Source organism: Artibeus jamaicensis, unplaced genomic scaffold (genome assembly GCF_021234435.1).
Source record: "Artibeus jamaicensis isolate MK-2021 breed Jamaican fruit bat unplaced genomic scaffold, CSHL_Jam_final contig_466, whole genome shotgun sequence".
NCBI classification, from domain to species: domain Eukaryota; kingdom Metazoa; phylum Chordata; class Mammalia; order Chiroptera; family Phyllostomidae; genus Artibeus; species Artibeus jamaicensis.
The window spans coordinates 975,122-998,608 of NW_026521844.1; the positions used below are offsets into that span (position 1 = coordinate 975,122).

General features: G+C 33.9%; 1 pseudogene; it reads right to left on the reverse strand.

The window, feature by feature from the left end:
• Positions 1-23,111: 23,111 nt before the first annotated feature.
• On the reverse strand, positions 23,112-23,264 carry LOC119034562 (uncharacterized; annotated as a pseudogene).
• Between the last annotated feature and the right edge of the window lie 223 nt (positions 23,265-23,487).

Below are 23,487 nucleotides of genomic sequence, written 5' to 3' on the forward strand. Positions count from 1 at the left end.
TTTTTATAACTCCTTGGTTGTAGGACTTCCAGACAGTTCGATTTTCTAGCAGTTCTGGTTGCTTTTTTTGTTTTTAAATTGGTTTTTATCCTTTAGATTGTGCAAGAAAGAGAAGCATATCTACCTATGCCTCCATCTTGGTTGGAAGCCTACTATTTGATCTTCTAATAAAGCGATTTTGACTCATAAAATACATGCAACTAAAATATTGCACAGTGTAAATTTCTGGGCTTGGGTAAAATGAGCTATTATTTTTGGCTTATGGGTCCTATCAAATTTAATTGATCGGCCAGCCATTTAGTCAACTGTAATTTCTCTATTTTGTATATCTCCAAATGTACTTTTGTCCTTTATCCTCAAATTATGGTAGCTAAAATTTTGAGTTCAAAAATATAAGTAATATTACAACAATAAGTTATTCTTGGTTTTAGGGGTCGCTGACAATGATTCTAGAGAATACCATAATTTAGATACATAATCATATATGTGGGAACAGTTTCATGAATCATCTTCTTCCTAGACTTTGCTAAGCAAAGTATTATAATTGTAAAAGACCAAGATTGTTAAAATTAAAATATATAACTCTAGACAAAACCACAAAGAAATTCATAGGTTAAAAACGTGATCTCAGACTGTCTTGTTCATAATGCTAAGATACTAATGTATTTCTTCCTTAGAACTATGGTCACATTCCAGGTAAAGAAGAAAGCTCTGGATCTTTTCCCAGACTTTATCTGCTCTGCAGAGCTTACTGGAAAATCTTATTACACAAAATTTGTAAAAAGAAATTCTGAAATCAAGATATCATTACTGCATTATGCTTGTACATGTTGATTTTATAAAAATGGAAAATAGGGCTTGAGAAAGAAAGAAAAACACTGACTTCATCAGCACTTTTAACTAGCCGTCACTGTTCCCAAGAGAGAATCATTAAGTCTGGTAATTCATGGCTGAATATTCTCTTTTGAACCCTACATCACTTTTTCTACTTAGACTTAATTGGTTAAGTATGCATGATGGAAAAGGTGGGGCAGAGGGCAAAGGCACTGATTAGAAGTGTACCGACTGCTCTTTTGAGTAAACAGAGTAGGTTTGTGATCTCTAATATTTTTCTTAATAAAACGTATTTCTCTTATATGGAAAATTTCTAAATTAATTCTTTTTTAGTTTTTTTCCTATTTTAGCAGTGTTTGCAATGCTATCCTTGTTTCTTATGGTTCTTAGTGAATGCTAGATCAACCAGTATTTAATCAAATTTTATTACAATATTATGATATTAAGTCTAGCATATAATAGGCAAATATATACTATTTGAAATTAATTATATTTTCAAAAGTTTGTGATACTTCATATACACTTTAGTCACAAAATTGACGATTTTAAAACATTAGAACATGAATGGACACCAACAGCAGTGTGGTGTTGGAGAGAGGGAAGGAGGGGTGGGGGCTGGAAGGAGAGAGGCAAAGGGGGAAAAATGGGGAAATCTGCAATAAAAATAAAAAACACACAATAAGGAAAAAACATGAGAAATGAGAAATTACATATTTGAATGCATTTAAATTTTTTGTCATAATTACCCAATTTTCCTATTTGGATTTCAGAGCACAAATTAACACTCTCTTCAACAATCAACAAAGCAACCACAAGTCCCAAACCACTCAGGAAGCCAGATCTAGTCCAACAAAAGGGATGATGTTTGGGACAGGTGGCAGGAGAGCCAGAACCCCTTATTTCAGCTTTGTCTAAATGTGTGTTAATATGTATCTCCCCTTGGAAAGTGTGCTATCAGCTATCTCAGTACACTATCATATTCGTTCAATCATGAGGAACCAAAATTTCTGGGTAAAATTGTGTTAACTGCTAATTACAACAGGCAAGAAGTTGAGGGGCAGTATGGCATTAGAGAACATAGAAGTACTTTTTAAATTAATTTACATATAACCATACATTTTTATAATGGTCATTTCTGAAAAGAAATAGATTCAGTAACTCACTTCTAGCCTGATAAGGTCTACACCACTGCTGAAATTTTACCTAGAGAAATAAATTCAAATGTTCAAAAGAACAATATTGCCACACTGTTCAAATGTCAATCACAATGAGAAATATTTGCAGTGTGATCTAGTTTTATTTCCCTATAATTTAAGTCCATTTTGCCAGGCCAGTTAAGTTTCCTCTATATTGTAACTTCACACAAACTTGATATTAGCCATGGCCATCTCTTTATTTCTCTAACTCTATTAGCCTTCTACACTCACCTAAAGTCACTTTAAAATTTTTTAATATCACTCTTCATTTTATTTTAAATTAAAAAATAAATTCATAGAAAGAAAACAAAAACTCTAATAAAACTATTTATATTAATGTTTATAGTAGGATGACTGTGATGGTTATGTGTCAACCTAACTGAGCTGAAGGAGGCCCAAAGAGCTGGTAAAACATGATTTCTGGGTGATACCGTAAGAACCTTTCAAGAAGGGATTGGCATTTGGTTCCATATACTAAATAAAGAAGGTCGACCTCACCTTTGTGAGCAAGCATTATCCAATCCGCTGAGAGCATGAATAGAACCAAAAGGCAGAGAGAGGGCAAATCTGCCCTCAGAGCTGGACAATCCATCTCCTCCTGCTCTCTGACATTGCCCCAATGAATTATAACACTAGCCTCCCAGGTTCTGCAACTTGTAAATGGCAGATCATAGAACTTCTTGGGCTTCATAACTGTATGAGGCAATTCCTATTATAATTGTGTCCTAATATACCTCTCTGTATACAGCCTATTGCTTTTGTTTCTAGAGAGAATTCTTATTGATACCATGGCTTTGCCCTATCTTTAGCAATCTAATGTCACATGATTTGATTGACATGTTCATTCAGCTTTGGTCTACTAGAAATGTCTGATCTTATATGTTTTTTTCTGTACTATCTGAGTCCCATTAGTCATTAATTAATAACAATTTTATGCAAAAGTGTATTTAATATGCTAAGAGCTGCCAAAATTGCATACTCTTAATTATCCTTACATTTAGGAACATTTTTACAATTTTCATATAAAAAATAAGCCACTTTTATTTATTTAATTAATTTAAGATTGTATTTATTTTTAGAGATAGAAGAGAGGGCAAAAGAGAGGTAGAGACACATCAATGTGTGGTTGCTTCATACCTGTCCTGTAACCTTGGCATGTATCCTGAGTGGGAATTCAGCTGGTGACCCTTTGGTTCACAGGCTGGTACTCAATTCACTATGCTACTCCAGCCAAGGCTCATGCAGTTTTTTTTGTGAAACATCAAATTACCCAGGTGACTCAGCCCATATTTGGTATCTGGCAACTTCTGGCTTTGCCCAAAACTAAAATCACCTTTGAATGGCAAGAGATTTTAGACCATCACTGAGATTCAGGAAATGCAGCAGGACAATTGATGGCTATTGGGAAAACTGTGTGAGGTTCCAAGCTACCTACTTTGAAGGGGACTGAGGTGTCACTGTGCTATGTACAATGTTTCTTATAACTTGTATCTTCTTCACTAAGTATCTCTGTTTTTCATATCACATGGCTGGATACCTTCTGGGCAGACTTTGTATACTCTCATTCCATACATGTTCACAACTTAATTTACCTCTGGTATGTGCTCACCCTGCTAATGATATTATTTTCTTGCCTCTTTTACACACTCCAAACAGGGACAGAACCTGCAATCTAGGACTTTGCCCTGACCAGGAATCAAACCGGTGACCTTTCACTTTAAGGGGCAATACCCATCCAACTGACCCACACAAATCAAGGCAAAAAAATGAGCCACAAAATAATAGTCTCATTTTTATCTGTCCAGGTATTAGAGAAAGAGATCCAAGTATTGAAAAGAAGATTAAATAAAATGATTCTGGGGGTTCTTGGCAAATAGATTTTTTTTATTTTTAGAATCTAATATCTCTACATGGTTTCACATACAGTGCAAAATAAATATTCTCCTAACCTCAAATCAATTAAATTATTAATTCACCCTTGAAATTCTAATGAAAACTATTTTAAAAGGCTGTGCCTAATGTATTTGATAACTCAGATAGCTTAAAAAATAAAATATAATCCTCAAAAAAATCTCTCCAGTGCTGGCTAACTTATTAGCAGTATTTCCCATATTATATATAATAATAATAAGTTCTCTGTCTTGTATTTTTAAAACTCAATCTACTGGCAAGAAAATTTTACTCCTATAAGAAATTATGTGACAAAGGACAGGACAAGAAAGGAACAGGGTTCTGGCAGATAACACAGACTCATGTGAATGAAAGAAAAGAGCTGAATCTCAAGGGAAGATCATGTAAAAATTTTTCAGAAAAGAAATTAGTGTCTGAGACCTTGCAAACCTGCTGAAGTAGAAACAAGCAAGTGGTTGTAGTGTAATTAGATTCATACACAAATTTTAAAATTCAGTAAATGGAACTCAGACTGAGAGAATGCATAGCAATGAGAATTGCATGTTGTTCCACTGAAAGGGGGTCTATCAGTCACAGGCCACTGGCAAGGACAGAAGTAGAATAATTACACTGAAAAACGAAGACTTGCTAAATGAGAAAAACATCCCACAGCCACTCCCCTAATTCTATTCTCTTGCTACAGATTCATGGTTTTGTTCTAATACCATTTGACTCGGGGGAAGTTGAGTCCTTCCACAGTCTTAGAGGTGAATTTGATTATTCTAGTTTGGACCATAGAATATTTATTTCCCTTTCCTATTCTTGGTTTATAAAGAGGCATGAGATAATAATAATAAATGAGTCACATACCTCTAAAATATATATAAATATGTAAAATATTTAGATATAAATAGTCTCATAGACATTAATATAAGTAAACATGAAGGTAAGCTATAATGTGGACATATTTTAAAAGACTGATTTATTATTTTAATCACAAGTTATTAAACCTGATTCTGGCATTCAGAAATAAAAATAATATTTTTTTGGTTTTTAAGAGCGATTTTTAGCAAATTATAAAACATAAGAAAATATCATAAATCGTTATTACAATCCTTGTGTGGGTTGCTTATATTTATATACACATTTTAAAAGTTTCATAGATGCAGATTATAACACATAATTAAGTGAACCTTTTAGTTAAAAATGTGGAAGTAAAATATGTATGTACACAGAAAAACTTGCATTGAACTCTAATGTCAATTTCTTAGGAAAAGAACAGAGAGACAAATACTGAAACTATCATTGACAAGTCAAGTACAATCTGTCTAGGTTTTTTTTTTCTTTCTCCCTTTTTTGATATAAAACGATAGAAAAGAAAATGTCAAGAAATAGATTAAACGAATCTTTGCTGTGATACCCAATGTCACCATACAACTTAAACAGAAAGGGAATTACATGCCATATTTACTTGCATAATTGCTGTCTTTTCCGTCTTGCTTTGTAAGCCACTCAATTAAAATTAATCTATACAAAGTCTACATATAGCAATTATGCAAGAGCATAACCGATAGCATAACCGATATGTGGGTAAATGTGGTAGGTCAACTGAAAATATCCTATCAGCAGAGCACAAATAGTGTGCTGAATTTCAAAAATTCTTAGTTAGAAATGGAAAGGAAAAGATGCAAGCCCATCAGGCATAGGTAATAAGTCTGCATGTACATTTGTAGGACAGATGGCAAACCTACCACACAGAGGAATTTTTTGTAATCAATGTGCAATTTGAGAAGAAACAGAAGAGAGTAAATATTCCTCATCCTCCTTGGGCTTTGAAAACATGATTCTTCTGCATAAATTAATTTATCATGCTAAATAATTAATTTAAAGAGGAGACAAACAATATTTAAATTAACTCCTAAGGATTGCCTACACTCTTAAAAATAAAAACTCTTATACACTGAAATACATGAAAACAACAAACAATGACTGATAAACATCATAATGCCAAATGTTCCATTTTCATCAACAAAAACAAATGAAAAAAGCATTGTAATAATAGAGCATGGACTGAAAGCAGGCAGACCTTCACAAAGTAAAACCTGTCCTAATTTGAATACTCTCCAGCTCTGCCTCATGCATCCCAAAATTCCTTGATCATGCATTCACCTTTTCTCAAAGTCACACTATAGCAGCTCTTCTTTCAGACTGAAATGCCTTTAATCACTAAGTCTAAAACTATTAATAGGCATTCATACTACATTTGGTGTGAAGAGTATGTGAATTCTGAGTTTTCTGCTAATTACGTATCAAAAAATTATGCATCTATCATCAACAGTATGGCAAGTGAGATTCTTTGAATCCAAAGCTGTTAAGAGGTTAGTGGTTTACAGAATCACTCCACTATATTTACCTTGTTTTTTTTAAAAATTAAGCCCAAATAAGCTCATTATAAGACAACATGGGTACGTAAACATCAGTTTCCACAAATTAAAACAAAACAAAGAAATTTTATTAGCTCTATCCAATCCATCTTTTTTCTCAACTAGAATTTAATTTCTTTTTTTCTTTTCTTTACTTCTATATTTTGTTTCAAATAAGCACTTAGTACTGTGGTTAAACTAAATGTTTGATGGTTCTCATTACTTAAGTGTACAGATGTTCTATATCAGCTTTTTAATACATTGTCTCAACTTGTATCTATTCCTGATAATTTCCAACCGAAAATCTAAAAGAAAAAAACCAGTTCTGTTTTTGTTATGAATCACATTATATGTTTCCCTGAGAGAAGCAGTTTGGGTTACAAATTTTTCCTTCCACAGTACATGCACACAGAGATTCTACAAATTTCACCATGTTACTACATATTCCCTGTGGGAATTAAACTATGTCACCTATGTACTACCTTCTTCGTGTTCTTTCTACATTGTAAATGGAGAATTACATTTAAAATGTATTTCTGAATTTAATGAGTGTGTCCTGACTGGTGTGGCTCCGTGGGTTGGGCTTCCTGCTGCAAAGTGAAAGTTCTCCTGTTCAATTCCTGGTCAGGGCATATGCCTGGGTTTCGGGCCAGGACCCAGGCCGGGGGCGTGGGAGTAGAAACCAATCTGTTTCTCTCACACACCAGTATTTCTCTCCCTGTCTTTCCCCCTTCACCCCCCTCTCTCTAAAAAACAAATAAATAAAACCCTAGACAAAGAAATTAATTACTGAGATAAATATCCCAGAAAATAATGTTAAACATAGGTAAGTACATTCATCCATAAGATTGAAAGAGTGTGCATTAGGGTTTACTTTTAATTTTAATGCCACAAAGGTTTGAGAGAAAATTGATTGCAAGTGTGCACATGTTAAATAACAAGTAGTTTGTAAAATGGCTTCCTCTCAAAAGATGTCAGGATGAAAACTTGGCATGTGGCTGTGATAACTGGCCCCTCTTCCCACTGTAAAAACCTTTTATTCACTGAAGCTTTGACAGGGTTTGTTATGAATGACTTGATTTACTATAGGTGTTCCCAAACACTGGCACATCCCCTGTAAGCTTCTTAGAAATCATATCCATCAGCCCCGCCCTGACCTGTGGAATCAGAATACCTGTGGATGGATGCAGACTGTCAGAAATCTGGGGTTGAATAATGTCCAGGCGATTCTGAAGCACCTTTAAGTTTGAGAACCACTGGTGTAGTAGATGCCAAGCACTATTATTAAGAAGGCAAATGATTATCATTTTACTAGTTATTGTAATAATATTCATATTTCTATAATGGGTTCTAAAATTTATTTGCAATTATCCTATGTGCATGCAAAATAAGCTGGAAATGCTAGGTGATATTATAGAAATTCCTGGATAAGAACAGGAGAAAATTTAGTCTTCTTTCCATCCAGCTTAAGCGTCTATTTTTTGACATTCAAGACTCAAAATGCTCTCTTGAACTTGGCCTTCCAGAACACAGATTAGCAGTTCATCACTAAGTGACACATCAGTTTAGCCCCTTGCTTTAGTCACATCATAGGATCAGAATTATATAACAAATGGATGGTCTCCATGACGGAGGCCAGTCTTGATAATGTAAAAATATGAGTATCCATATAATAATCTAAAACATGGGCAATGAAATTGTTAATTATTATTTTATGAAATTTTTGCACTCTGTTTTATAACCTTTGCATTCTCTCTCTCAAAATAATACAGTAACATTTAAAAACTAGGAAACTGGGTCAAACATAATCATAATATTGAGACAAAAAGTGTAGATGGAGAACCTACACATTCTACTCTTGTTAAAGAGTTACTATTTTACTGCCTTTTACATCTAAATAATCAGAAGAGGAGCTGCTTTCTCTGACTACTTGAGTAATGTCCAGCTCCCACTAAAAACACTATTTTGAGAGGAGAGAGAGTGCGGTTTAAATTTTAAATGTGTTTCTTTTTTTCAATCGATTCCTCAATGTTTTAATTGTCGTAACATAATTCACCAGAAATATGAACAAGTCATGTATTTTTCTTCTCTATAAAAATGTGTTTTAGATAAGCAGGATGCAGACTGAATGTAAGACCAGGGAAAAGACCATAAAAAAGTTATTATCCAATTGATTACTTGCTAGGTCAAACCCTCAACTTAAATAGACCTCCAACACTTGCCATAAGTAAAACTTGCCTGGCTTAATTTTCTTTTTAATTAATACAATTTATTTTTAAGTAGTTGTAAGTTTGCAGAAAAACTGAGAGAGAATTACAGAGCGTTCCCATTTACCTCTCAGACCCACTAATATCTTGCATTAGTGCTGTGCATTTGTTACAATTAGTCAACCAGTACAAATACATGGCTATTAACTACAGCACATATTCTGCATGAGTTCATTATCAGTGTCATGCATTATATTAATTTTAACAAATGTATCATAACATGTATTCACCATTATAGTATTTACAGAATTATGAGTAGTTTCACTACTCATAGTCTCAGGGTGTGGCTCAGTTTTAACTTACATTGCAGTGGTAAAGACAATTTAAAATCCATTTGGGATAGGGCTTGAATATACTTAAGACTTGTTCTTTATTAAACTATAAAGAAGCTTACACTTATATGAAATTACATGACAGAATGGTATAGTTTGGTTCCAGTACCTTGCTTCTTGTCCTGACCAGCTCAGGCTTCTATAACAAATTCCCATAGACTGGCTACTTAAATAGCAGAACTTCTCACAGTTCTGGAGGATGGCAAGTCCAAGGTAAAATCTTGCCAATATCATGTTCTTATACTTTTCATCTCCAGAACTGTGAGAATTTTGAGTATACTGTGAATAAACAGCAATAAAATAGAATTTGCAGGTTTGACAAGTACATTTAGAGTGTGTCTATGTTAATTTTGTCTCAGTAGTCTATGTGATATGTAATAGCTAGTATTATATATATAAATATATACACATATATGTACATATATATGTATATACATATATATAAGAATACAAAATTTAAAACTTAAAGCTTTATCATTTCTCTCCTTACTGCATCTGATGAACTTTTTTGAAGCACTTCAATTACCAACAAAAATCACAGATTTTCCTATATACTAGCACATAATCATCTGTCGAATCTCAAAGTGGAGACGCACATCACAGATCTTTATGCCCAGAGTCTTATTTGAATAAAGTAAAATTGAAAAGTACAGCTGAGATAATAGTAAGTAAAGACGGCCTACTTTTGACCATCTTCATTAATTAGCATGGTCAGGACGTTGAGACTACCTGTGAAATAGGACATTTTCCTGTTACAGTATTTAGCTTCAGCACTGTTACTGAGAATTTAAAAAACCTGCAGCTTCTCCCCAGTTCTCCCCAATTGTAATTCATATAGATATATGTATACATCCACATATGCACATTAATATCTATGATAGAGTACTATTTAATCAGAAGAAATAATTATGCTTATATACACTCATGGTACTTCTTTATTTTTCACATTCTAAGCCTGTCCTAATCTCCACACAAATTTTCTCCATTGCCACAAGCAGCCCCTGACTTCATTGTCCTCACTGCTCGTGTGAAGTTGGGGAACAGGGCAGAGCAGGGCCTGGAGGAGCACTGACAATTAAAACCACTTATAAAATTCAATAACCCCTTTTGTATCCTATAAATCATTGTGAATATGTGCATTTTTTTCAATTTTCAGACATCCCTGCAGTACCAAGCTGAAATCACTCTTTATTTCCTTGAATGTGAGATTTTTTCTCTTTAACAATATTTAAACTTTCACAATGAAAAATATTGTGAATTAATAAATATAATTATGTTTGATTCTTTTGGTAAATAAAGAATAATTTAACTGAATGGCTATTATCAAAAGCATAAGAATATTCAGTTAATGAAGATATCGGTAAGTATTACTTTTATCCTTTGTTACAAATAGAAAAAAATCTCCATAATATAGAAAATTCTGGATATCATGACTGTTGGAAGTAGCTACACGTTTAAGTGACTTTTAAGCACCAGCATTTCATTCATGTTGTAAAAAATAAAATGTTTTTTTAAAGATTTCATTTATTTTTTTTAGAAAAGGAAAAGGAGGGAGAAAGAGGGAGAGAAACATCAATGTGTGGTTGCCTCTCATGCGCCCTCTACTGGGGATGTGGCCTGCAACCCAAGCATGTTCCCTGACTGGGAAGTGAACCTGTGACCCTTTAGTTTGCAAGGCAGTGCTCAATCCACTGAGAAACACCAGCCAGAGCCTAAAAATAAAATGTTATATTGGAGTCTAAGTTAATCTTGCTATTTTATAAAGAAATAGGTATATAAAAGTGTAAAATTTTAGCACATAAATGTGTAGGTATAAAATAAGATTTATGATTTTTTCTGTCTTCTGTGGAGTTCTATTTTAATTCTTCAGCTTCTAAATGGCATTGGCATTACTATGATGTTGCTTAATCTACCATGAAATGCCACAATAAATAATATATTATACACTGCTCCCCCACAAATTTGCAATAATTAAATATTCTTGTTGCTTTTTCCCTAAGAGAAAGTCTAATGTATTTATGCATGTTGCTGACAACACAACTCTCTTTTACAAGCTTTGATCCTACTGCAGATGAGTCTTAAGTCCCTTATTTGTATACAAATCATAGCATTAAAATCAAAGCATTAGGCTGAAATTTTGTTTGAAGTATATAACTGTATGCAAAAATACAATTAATACCTCCCATGAACTCATGCTATAAAATGTGCAATGCTAGTGAAATGTAGTAAAGTGTGTTTGAACTTCTTAAAATATACTATCACTAATATCACAGGAAATTCAGACTAAAAGTACCGGAATAATTTAAGAGTTATTTTTATTAACTATCCTTTCTTGCAGATGCATTTGTAGAGAAATGCAAATAACTGTAGCAGTTCAATCAATTTTTTTCTTTATTGAATTTTCTATTTCCTAGGCCATACTTCACAAAACCTAGTCATTTTCCCAATTGCAAGCTTTCCTGAATCAGAATTCCTGAGCAGGAAGACCCTTGAATTGCATTTAAATAAACAAACAAATAATGCACAACCAAAATTTTGGTCATTTTCATATAAAGTAAATTTAAGAACCATGGTCTTAGTTTTATACATATATACATACACACACATATACATATATTTAGTAGCAAACAATCTTCTTTCTATACTTCCTGAAGATGCAAGATATAAGCTAACTGACACCAGTCTTTTTGAAAACCAATGAGAAGACCTTCCTTTATAATCTGATAATTAAAAAGTATATATAGGCTCTGGCTAGTGTAGCTCAGTAGATTCAGTACAAGCTGTGAATTAAAGGGTCACCAGTTCAATTCCCAGTCAGGGCATATGCCTGGGTTGCAGGCCAAGTCCCCAGCAAGGGACATATAAGACACAACCATACATTGATATTTCTCTCCCTTTCTTTCTCCCTCCCGTCCCTTCTCTAAAAATAAATAGATACGATATATTTTTTAAAGTTTATAGTTAAACACAAGGTTTTATAGTGGAGGCAACATAGTATATAGCAAACCCTCAGTGGGTCAGAATGAGGTTGAGGTTCTTTAAAATTACTTTTGTATCACAACTGCTTGGTCCAATGGTGGAGGCATTTACACTTTAAGAAGTTCTTTGCATTATCAAAATAAATAAACAAACATATGAACAACTTAGCATAATCCTTCAGGCTAATAAAAATTTTTGTCTGAAAAGTGTCAACAACTTTAGGTAGAGTTCTCAGGAAAAGGTATGCTTCCAACATATAAACCAAACATCTGTACTTGAGGGGAAAAACACCTCCCCACTTCACTATTTTCCCCAATAACGCAGAGAAAGGAAAGCTTCAGAATGTGTGAGAAATGGCAGGCTATATAAAGTTTATGTAGAAAATGGGAAAAGTTTGAGGGGATTGCAAAAATCTGTAGAATTGCACAGAATTATCAGTTTAAAAATGCCATAATAAAAATGTAAATTGACAGTCACCCCCTGTATTGCTCAGCCAGCAGAAAGAACTGAGACTGAGGGATTGAACAGTGCTCTTTTAGGTATTAATGGGGAGTGTCAGTGTGTCTAGGTGAGAGAGAGAGACACAGAGAGACAAAATGGGAGAGAGAGAAAAATGGAGAGAGAGAAAAAAAACAGCTATCCTAAAATGTTTCAGAAATTTGGGGGAACAACCCCCAAACTCTAGTTTCAGCCATCAAAAATTTAATGCATTTGTCAAAACTATATAGTTGCTATGACACTTGAATGGCCACAATTCATATCTGAAAACAGTTATTTTTTTCAGGTATTTTTCCTTCCCTATGAAGAATTCAACTAGGCAGATTTTTCTAGCCCATCTTCACTTATTTGTTAACTCTTGGTGTCTTCAGTTTTGTTGAAGACCATTCACCCTAGAGCTAATTAGCCTGGAAATTATTATAGTTAAAGGAGATGCCTTAAAGGCATGGTATGATCAGCTATGATTAGGGACCAAATTGTAATAGTCTTTCAAAATTGCAAGCCAGTTCCCTAGCTTCAAGCTGAAGCTATAAAATCTGGAATTGTGTTTCCATATCAACATGTATGAATGAAATGGAAACATTTCTACCAATGTTTTTACTATTTTTGCTCATTTTATTTTTTCAAGTATATTTTTATTTCAAGTGTACCTTAAACATATGCACAAAGTAAGGAAAATACACTTGTTTCTGAATGTATCTATATAAAGTATACACATAAGAAGCAAATCTTCATAAAAAGCAATGAAGACTTTTACTGGTCCAAAAAATTTTTTGGTTTCCTCTTGAAACAACTCATTCTTAACTCAGTGTTTTAAAAGACAACCCACATTAATCTTGAAGATCATAACTACATTTTCTCAACTTGTACATAATTGTAGTGTAATAATATTTTACTCACTGCCTGTCCTATATGACTTTAAGCAAGATTCCTATTTTCTATTAACCTCATTTGCTTACTTGCACAGTTTTCTTTTTTGTTTTATTTTTAAGAGAAAAATTAAGTTTGCAGTGAAATATACTTCTAATCTCCACTAGGGTGCCACTTGTCCCTTTACTGAAGACAGTAACTAGGTGACTTAAAAATCACTTTTCTATTAAGTTGAAAGTAGAAGACAAGAGCATGATAGTGAGAAAGCTGAACTAGCTTGGGGCTTGGAGATCTTGATTATACTCTCCATACACACTGGTCATGTGCCGTTAAGAGAATTCATCTTATTGTTTTCGTTGGCGACCTTCTCTCCCTAAAAACTCTGCCAGTTTTAAAATTCTAGAGTTCAGCCACTATATATCTTCAGTATTCCCTTAACTGGCAATAGAACTACATTAGTTTTCAAATTTGTGAAATGATTTAAAAATACATTTAGAATTTTTAATTAGTATTTATAAATACTTGACCCATGCATCATCTTAAATACTTTTTACAAAAATCTAATTTAAAGATAATGAAGTTAAGATCTGGGAGACATTAAATTGTCCAAAATTCCTTAGCTAGTACATACAATAACTACATTTGCAATAAAATTCTGATTCTAAATTTTCCTTTCTTTGTAAATCTCTTACAGAAAATCATAATATATTTTTGAGATGAGGCTTTAAACCTAAATTCTGTGGTTAACTGCAGCTGGTGTGGGAGACCCCTTTGTATGCATCGCTCCTCAATTCTGTGTTCAGTGATGTCAATTTGTTAGCTGGTAATTAGCCATGGTAGGAGCATTATCCATGAAAACTGGGAAACACTACAAGTCAGGGACTTTTCCCCCCAAGGAGACAGTTATTAGACATTTACCAACACAACACTTCAGCTAGACCTCAACTACATTGCTGATGCCTTTTGCATAAAAATCTATACTTTTTAACTTAATCTACAATTTCGTGATCAGTGTCTCAGGGGAAAAATGACCCTGTTGTTTAAATAGGTATATTTTTATCACAACATATCAATCAATGCACTAAAGTATATTAAACTTTATTGATATCTACAGTAAATGTTACTACTACTATAAAAATTCTAAATTTTGTAGTTTCTATGAACACTTTACACAACAGGTAAAGCACATATGGTTGTTGAGATTTCCAGTCATGTTCATGAATTCTACTGAAGCTCAGTGCAAATTCATCTTCCCCTAGTCTTCTGTTAGGTTCCTAATCCTTTATATGTCTTAATAAGACCCCAAGAGTAACCTCTTTTCACAACCATATTGCTTTTCACTGCATCAACCCCCCATATAATAGATGAGTTTACAACAGTAAGCCTTCATGGTGCCATATCAAACTATGAGTATATAGTTTCAAAGGCAGAATGTATTTCCATGGTGCCATTGACAAAGTATGGCTTGAGCAGTTATCTTTTGTATTAGAAAACAACATGTGTGCAATCTTTGCCCAGAATTGTCACTGATCAGACTACTAGTCGACCCAGTTTTGTCTGCCATTATAAGTAGACCATACCACCAACCTCAGATAGGTCACTGGATCTTGTTTGAGGCTGTTCTTCCTCTATGGTTATACCTCATTCCTTCCTTGCTAATTTATATTCTTCTTCTAACAGTTGGATTACATTTCTTTTGAACACTTCTTTCTTGTCTGTTGCTATCACCAACAAAGAACAGCTTTAATTCATGATATATTTCAAAACCCCTAAAACATGTATTTATCCCTCCTTCACTTTGAATGGCCCTTTTAGTCTACAACTTTGTATCATTTAGAGTAACTTGTTCTCAAAGGAATTAGGTGTTTTTGTTTTGAAGAAACATACATCACATAGTTCTACCAGTTTGTTTTATCATTCTTTGTTTCAAAGTTAACCCCATTAAAATTTACATAATTGAAATAGAAAATATGAAATCATTGAGATCTAATAATATACACATATATATTGCACAAAATGGCAAATCTGTTTGAAGGTGAGCTGTATGAGAAAACCATCATGTAACAATATGCAAAAAAAAAGAGATGGATATAAATTGGAAATGAATGTGAAATAAGACACAATACTCAAGAGTGCATTTGCCTAAAAGTTTCCCTAATGCTAGATCATTAAATTATTTCACTATGACTCTAGAATAGACATAAACGTTCCTTAAAAGTGATGTGGTGAGAATTAAAATTCACAAATAATGGGATATTATGGGTTTCAAGGGGTGGTATGCATATGAATATACACACATAGTTAATTATTTTAGCTTTCTTCAGCTATTTTTAACTGCTGGATCAAACTTTGTCACGGGTTCCTTTTTGTCCTTTTTCCTTTACATTTCAAGCTCATGAAGTTTAAACAAGTGAGGATGCAAAGAAAGAGAAAAACAATCATCAGACTGAAAGGAGAACAGACATAATTACAGGGAGCATTCAGGAGATGCCACCAGTGTAGATGTTGTAGGCAAACCTGTTCAGGAAAGGAAGCAGGATGTCAATATGTACACACTTTCTACTTTCAAATCTACCATCAATCATTTCCCCATTGACATATAGTTGTTTCAAGTAGAAAATTTGGAACTAACTTCTGATGTATCTTCAACCTTCACATCCTCTCATAAGATTTGATTAATTTAATTTCATAAACATATCTTTATTCATTGTTAGTGTGTTCACTGTGGGCTTTGTCATCTTTAACTTGAGTTAAGGCAACAGTCTACAAACAGGTTTCCCTGCCTTTCTCATCTTCCCTTTCTAATTTCCTCTGCCGTGTTTCCCTAGCCTTCTAAAACTCATATTTAATCATATCACTCTTGCATTGAACTTTCAGTGATTTATTATGCCTTGCAATGTAAAATCAAATTTCCTGGTATAGCAGAGAAATTTACAACGTGGCACCTCTCTACATCTCTGTAGTACCATTTCTCCCCTTTAATCTGGCAGACTTCGTCTCAAGTCTGAAGTGTATTAGCACTCAATTCAAACAGCACTTTATTTGATCCCAGGACTTCCTATGACACTATAATTGAACTTCAGAAAAATTCTTCATGCAAGGTCTCCATTTTCCTGAATAAAACCATAGAAACCAGTTAGACCCTTCTTCTAAAAGCATTTGGGATAATTACTAAGAATAATGCAAAGTATTTGTGACTTAAAATGTCAAAAAGGGTTCTGCAGAGTTTACAGACATAAGTTTCTGTAATGTGGGTCTCTAGATTAAAGCCACAAATTGTGTTTTAGGTAATAAAAGAAAGCCAATAGTTGATTTTTAGCTAATATTTTGTGCTTGTTTAATTTTAAACTTCATGGAATGACAATTAATTACATTTCTTTTTATTCTTCCTCAAGGAAGCATCTCAAGGCAAAAGTAGAATCTAATTGCAAATGGTACTTTCTCAAGGAGATTTCAAATATGCTTTCTCCTTCAGGTGTGGAAAAAAGCAAAAAGAAAAAAATGCATGTTTTTTAGAGAGAAAAAAGGCCCAGGCCGTTTCCCAGGGAACAACCCCTACTTCATGCCCTTCTCACAAGGAAGAGGGCAAACTCCATCAAGTATATTGCTTTGTTATCTCTTCTGTGTGCCTCTCCAAGGCTAGGATTTAGGATAATCTAGCTCTGGTATGGTGGTGGAAAAACAAGGAAGAAATCTCTGTAGTTTCTGTGGTAGAACGTAACTTTCATTCTTTCCTACTTTCTCAAAATTCAAAACATATCAAATTCAGAAGTTATGGAATAGATGATCCACACAAAAGCTACACTGGATTTTAAAATGTTAATTTTGTCACCCATTCCAAGTCTATTTTAAAGTTAACTTGAACTATTAGATAGCCTTTTGACATTCAGACTTTGATGCATTTTTTTATTCATCTCATTGAACACTTATATTTTTGTATATTCCTCTATAAGTTAGGCATTCTGACTCTCCCTGCTATATTTAGTGCATTGGATCTTTCTAGACTTCTTACAAATGTGTTGTCATCATGTTCACCTGAAAGGAAATTTGAATGAAGCATGTGATCGACTACAGTCTTCACCTCAATACTTTCCAAGAGAGCTATCTTTTTCTCCCTATACTTCAATATATCTATTTTACACTTCAATCCTGATATCTCAGTTTTGTCATGAAATCATTACTCATTAACTCTTTATGTCCTTATGTTTGTGAAAGAGATAGCAAATGCTGATCACATTCTCTTTCTAGAAATCTTAAACGTCATGGCTCAATAGCTTTCTTTCCGACCAAAACATCATCCAGGCATGATCTTGTAAAGAGGAAAGAACTGGTGTTATTAAATGATAATTTGACTTTGTTTTGAAAGATTAAAAGGATGCCACTAACAAAAGATGGAGGTGAGAAGAAGGTATATTCCAAAATGGTGGAAGAAACTATAAGGTTCTGAGAGAAAAGGAGTATATTATCTACAAAAACCTTCAGTGAGGCCATGGTCGACAGAATACAAGCAACAATATGGAGAGTAAAACAGTGTGGAACTAAAATGACCAGAAGGGGCTGAAATGTACAGAGCTCAAGGGACATATTGTTAATTTGGGTCTATATTCTAAATCAATAAAAAGCCACTAAGTAGATTTAACAACAGTCATGGTATGATCATATTTTATGTTTAATTAAAAATGTCTTGTGTATAGAGACAAATTTGGAAGATCAAAAGACATGGCATAGAAATACCAGAATAAGACAAGTATAGCTCAGTCAAGAGATTATGATTCTAGAAGGAGAGAAGTAGAGAGATGTGAATGATATTTAGGAGGTGAAATTGACAGGCTTTGTGTGGGAGCATGAGGAAAAATGTTGTGTGTACATATGATTTCTACATATAGAGAGGTTGGTCTCGTTTCCTAAGATAGCACGGAAGCAGGATGATACTTGGAAGGGAATATCATGAATTTATTTTTGGACATGTGGAGGATACAGAAAGTTAAATATACATTTCTGACATTTATAGAAAAATGCAACCATGTACAGCAAGAGTTATTTTAGAGCTAAATATTAAATTTGACTCGAGTTTATACGAGGAGTGACAAAATATACACAATGTTTATAGTAGCACAATTTACAATAGCTAAGTGCTAGAAGCAACCTAAGTGCCCATCAGTAAATGAGTGTATAAAATAACTATGATACATTTACACAATGGAATTCTACACAGCAGAAAGAAAGAAGGAGCTAGTATCCTTTGCAACAGCATGGATGGGACTAGAGAACATTACGTTAGGTGAAGTAAGCCAAGTGGTGAAAGACAAACACCATATGATTTCACCTATAGATGAAACCTAATCAACAAAACAAACTAGCAAAATATAAACAAAGACACTGAGATAAAGAACAAAGTGATAGTAACCACAGAGAGGGGGGGGAGAGGGATAATGGGGAAAAATAGGGCAACAGCTATCAAGGAACATGTATAAAGGTTCCATGGACAAAGTCGAAAGGGATAGATTCAAGCATGGGAGGAGGGCATGGGTGGAGCAAAGGGGTATGGTGGGGAGAATTCAAGATAATTGTACTTGGACAAAAATAAAAAAAAACATTATAACAAAGTGAAATAAAAATATACACAATGTATTGATTGCCATTGCTTAATATTAAAAGTTCAGGATTCCAAGCATAAAAAATATTTGTTATTTTATAATTTTTTAAATAAATGTTTATATATATATAAAAATAGTATCTTTCAGTAAAAATTTCAAATATTCAGTAAATATTCTTAAATCAGAAATTTCTATTATTGCCTCTTTTTCAAAGCACAGGCAATGGTGACGTAGTGAAATAGCTTCAGAGAGGAATTAAAAAGATGCAGTCCAAATGTCCTACACTCTCATGACTGATACAGTAAAAGCCTTAATAAAAATTTAGTGAAATATATGCAAAATTATCTCATATGGTCCCCAAAAATCAAATACTTGAAAGAATTTTTGCAAGTGTTTAGTTTTTATAGCCAACTCATTATTAAATTATTAGTAAAGGCCTGAAATGTTTCTATACTTATGATGGTTTATATATTTTGCAATGACCCATACATAAAGAAATTTAGTTCAATCTTATTCTATTTGAAATGTAGAAGCTTTTAGTAAGCACTAGCTCAGAAAGCCTTTCCAGTTTATGAAGGAATGTTAGTTTCCTAATTACTTTTGTGTCAGCCTACTACTGAGTCAAGAAGAAAAACAGATTCTTGAATTTGTTAAGAAATTTAAATCACAAAAGCAGTATTGTCATAGATATTGAAGATGTGAAGTTTACATCACTATAAACTCAGGATAATATTTTTAAAAAGCTACCACTTAATGCAGATGTTCCCAAATTAATTTGTAGTGTGTTTAGGAATATTTGACTTAAGAAATTGGGTTTCAAAATAGAATTGAATAGGATACTTTTACTTAGATTTGCCTTAAAGTTTTAGTATTTTTCAAAATTTATAGAAATTTATAGTCTATTCAGAATTTGAGGCAACCAAGTAATCATCACAAAAATGTAAATATTTAATTTTCACAATCATGGGTGATACTTTCCAGTATGTGCTATAATAATGTGTGTTAACTTCCTAACTATTCTCCTTCACTCTTTTCCAGAGTCTGAGTTTATTAAAATACCCAATCATCTGTTTTATAATTGACCAGTTCTTATGAGGGGGATAACATGTACACAGATATACACAGCATACAAATCTGTAAGTAATCATTAAAATTGCCATTAGGTCCCACTGGCTGAAAGATGAAATGCAATGGTAAAGACATACATCAGACAAAGAAAAAAAATGTTATTTTGAAGGAAGGAGGGAAAAAGGTGGGATAGTCTGATGAAGATATGTAATATTTCCAAGATAAATTCTTCAATGTTTCGAATTTCTAAAATTCCAAGTTAAATTTAAGCTTACAAGCTAAATAACTGAAAATTAGTACATAATAAACAAAGGTGTACTCTATATTTTTAAATCTGAATACTTATATCTATAGTTTAAATGTGCATACCATATATCCACACATAAAATAAAAAGATGAACTACACATATCAGAAAGGAAACTTTATAGGAAGATGGCCAAAGATACAGACAAAGAATTAGAAAGAGCCATTTTCTTCTATCAAAACCAGATTAGGTTCTATGAGAAGAGAATTTAAGAAATGTGGAGGACACCTCTGTCAATAAGAAAAGAAAATGAATTACAACAAACACTAGTGAAAGTCAAGTTAAAGTTCCAGCCTTTTCCAAGTGACCCTTTTGCCTTTCCTGTTCCACATGCAGCCAACAGAGTCCTGGAAGCATCAGGACTCCCCTGTATCATCAGGCCCCCTAGGAATGAGGAGGGGCCTGCTGAGAGGACTCCAAGGCCCAGGTCACATGCAGGACGAGCTCCGCTACCACAGCAGCAGCAGCAGCGGACCACTGCACAGTTGCAACCACACCATGACACTTGCCTGTCACTGCTCTTTAAGAGTATTTTTATTTCTACTTTTAGCTCCACTGTGATTTAATTGATGCAATAATTGCTTTTATTGTAGTTTGATAGTGGTATAATACCTTGGATAGTATTTTCAAATATAGATTTGTTTAATGTAATCCTATGAATATATTATTTCCATTTCATTAACCCTTCTAGAATTAGGTAGGACAAATGTTATCTTTTTCTTTAAATAAAAGATCCAATATTATCTCAGTCACCATTGGAGGTTGACATGGATAGAGATGTCTAAAACACTGAAGTCCATTTATATTAGAAACAACATAATACAAAAAAATACTACATGAGTGTAAACATCAACTGTATTTATATCCTTAACTTCTACATTCAAAGTGTCCTATTTTTCAGATTAGCCACTATAGTCATTATTTTCTATAATGATTGTAGAAAGTGGTATTATTTCACCGTAGTCACAGTAGGTAGATTTTTGAAACTACATAAATTCAGCTATGAGTTCAAATGATACTTCTATGTATACCTTTTCATATAACTACACTGGTATTTGAAAGAGCAACAGGCTCAACAGGTTTACTCCTGTATTATTTATTGGTCACCTCCTTTACAGATTTTTGTCTTAGGTATTTTTTTGTCCATGTAGAGTATTGTTCTTCACATTTTACTTTTTTGTACATCAAAAAAGAATATTTTTCTCAATAAAATTTTGAAGCAGTTAATATAAAAAATCCACCAACTTGTTAGTAAATGGACGAACCAGAGGGACTGACCAAGCAGTGGCCACAGGATGTCAGAATAAATTGTGACTTTGCACTTCGCAGACGGGAGTTCACCAGACATCCTCCCTGGGAGGAATTCATCTGAAAATGCACACCGTCTTCCATGTAATACCTTACAGTGCTGATGCCTACACTGCAAGCTATGATCAAAAACTGTAAAACTTTCTGTCACCATGAGTTATAAGAAGCAATCAATCTCAATCTCTTGGGATAAGAACTTTGCAAAAAACAAAACAAATAATTGGGCTTCACCTCAGGATGAAGCTCTCATGTTGGGCTTCACCCATCCTGAAAAACTAGTTTATCGTTTTCATATTTTTAGATTGTCTAATGAGTGTATATTTATCTATATATTTATTTTGATAATGTAATAATAGTGACTTTTGCTAGGAACTGTGTTTTCAGCATCAATAATACTTCATAGCAAACATACTTGAAGGTCAGGATAAAACTTTACTTTTTAAGATATTTTTGTTATGTATTAGTAGTTATTCTATATTTGATTTTCAGAAGTGCTAAGTTTCAAGAAAATGTTGTAGATCACTCTACCTGATTTTAGGAATTGTATCTCTACCCCTTGTGGCTAAGGGCGAGAGAAGACCTTTGGAATATGAGCCACAGGAGACAAAGCCTGTCTTTGGTAGCAAACGCTGCCTCAGTTCCTCTCCCTGCCCCCAAAGCTTGGTTGGAAGTCAATGATGGCGGATAAGACCCCTCACAGCGAGGGGCAACCTAAGCCAGACTTGATTACTTGGGAGGCCTTCATGGAAGGACTGGGTGGGTAGGGGCTGCAACAAAGAGCAATAATGGACCCTCACCCCTGGGATTTGACAAAGCCCAAGTCTTCATGTCCTCTGGGAGAAGCTCTTCCTGGCTCTAATCCCCTTAAGCCTGAATATCAGTTGGGGAGAGATGCAGCTCCTAGCCTTGCTAGAACATGTCCTGGGGGAAAATCTGGCATCACAAAGACTTGCTGATAAACCTGTGCTGAAAGCACTCTGCTAAGAGTGCTTTCATTCATATGATAAGGGTCTGAGAGGAAATGAGTATGTCTCCCAAAGTTTCTGCAACCCCCTTCCTGACATATTCTGACTCAGACTAAGTCCTCAGATTTCTTTGAAATGTTATCTACTGTTTGATCATTGCCGCCCTGTGTTCCTGTGTATTACAACCCAATAAGAGGCTATGGAGCAGCTGCGCTCGGGGCCTTTTTCTCCTCGGAGAAACTGGCTGCTGCTGGCCTTTGTCTCCCCTGAGAAACTGGCCACGGCCCACTCCTCCTCCCCAAACAGATACAGCATGTCTCTGCCATATTTATTTACTCGTGTCCATGGCATCTGGGGGGACTTGCAAAGTAGTCGCCCCCACAAGAAAAGATGCATGGATTTCTTCAATGAATTAGTTATTTAATTTTTATTGTATTTTTCATTGCCCTTTACTCCCCTCCTCCATCAATCATCACACTGTTGTCCACGTCCATGAGTCCTTTTTCCTTTTTTAACATATTGCAGAGCCCTGCAAGATTTTCTTTTCCATGTAAAATTTTATGTTTTTTTTAACAATGCAGTTGGTGCAGACCAGTGTTTGACATTCCATTAGTTTGCACACAATATATAACTGAATTACAAAGCTTGACAAAAAGTATAATATTTATTGCTTTTTTAAACTGGTAAGAATAGATACTATATTTGATCTCAGCCAAAAGGCCAAGAAGCAATAGTTTATTATTTTTTAATCCAATGAATTTTAACATGTCATATCGACATGGTCTTCATCCCAGCAGTCCTCAGCTACACACATATGGCAGCTTTGAATACTGTGTCAAATAAGAGAAGAACTTTATTGCTTATTTAGAATTTTCCAAAAGTTAGAAATCTAAAAATCAAGATATGTCTACATATGTCAAAATACATTATATTCACAGAAATAAACTGAAGTGTA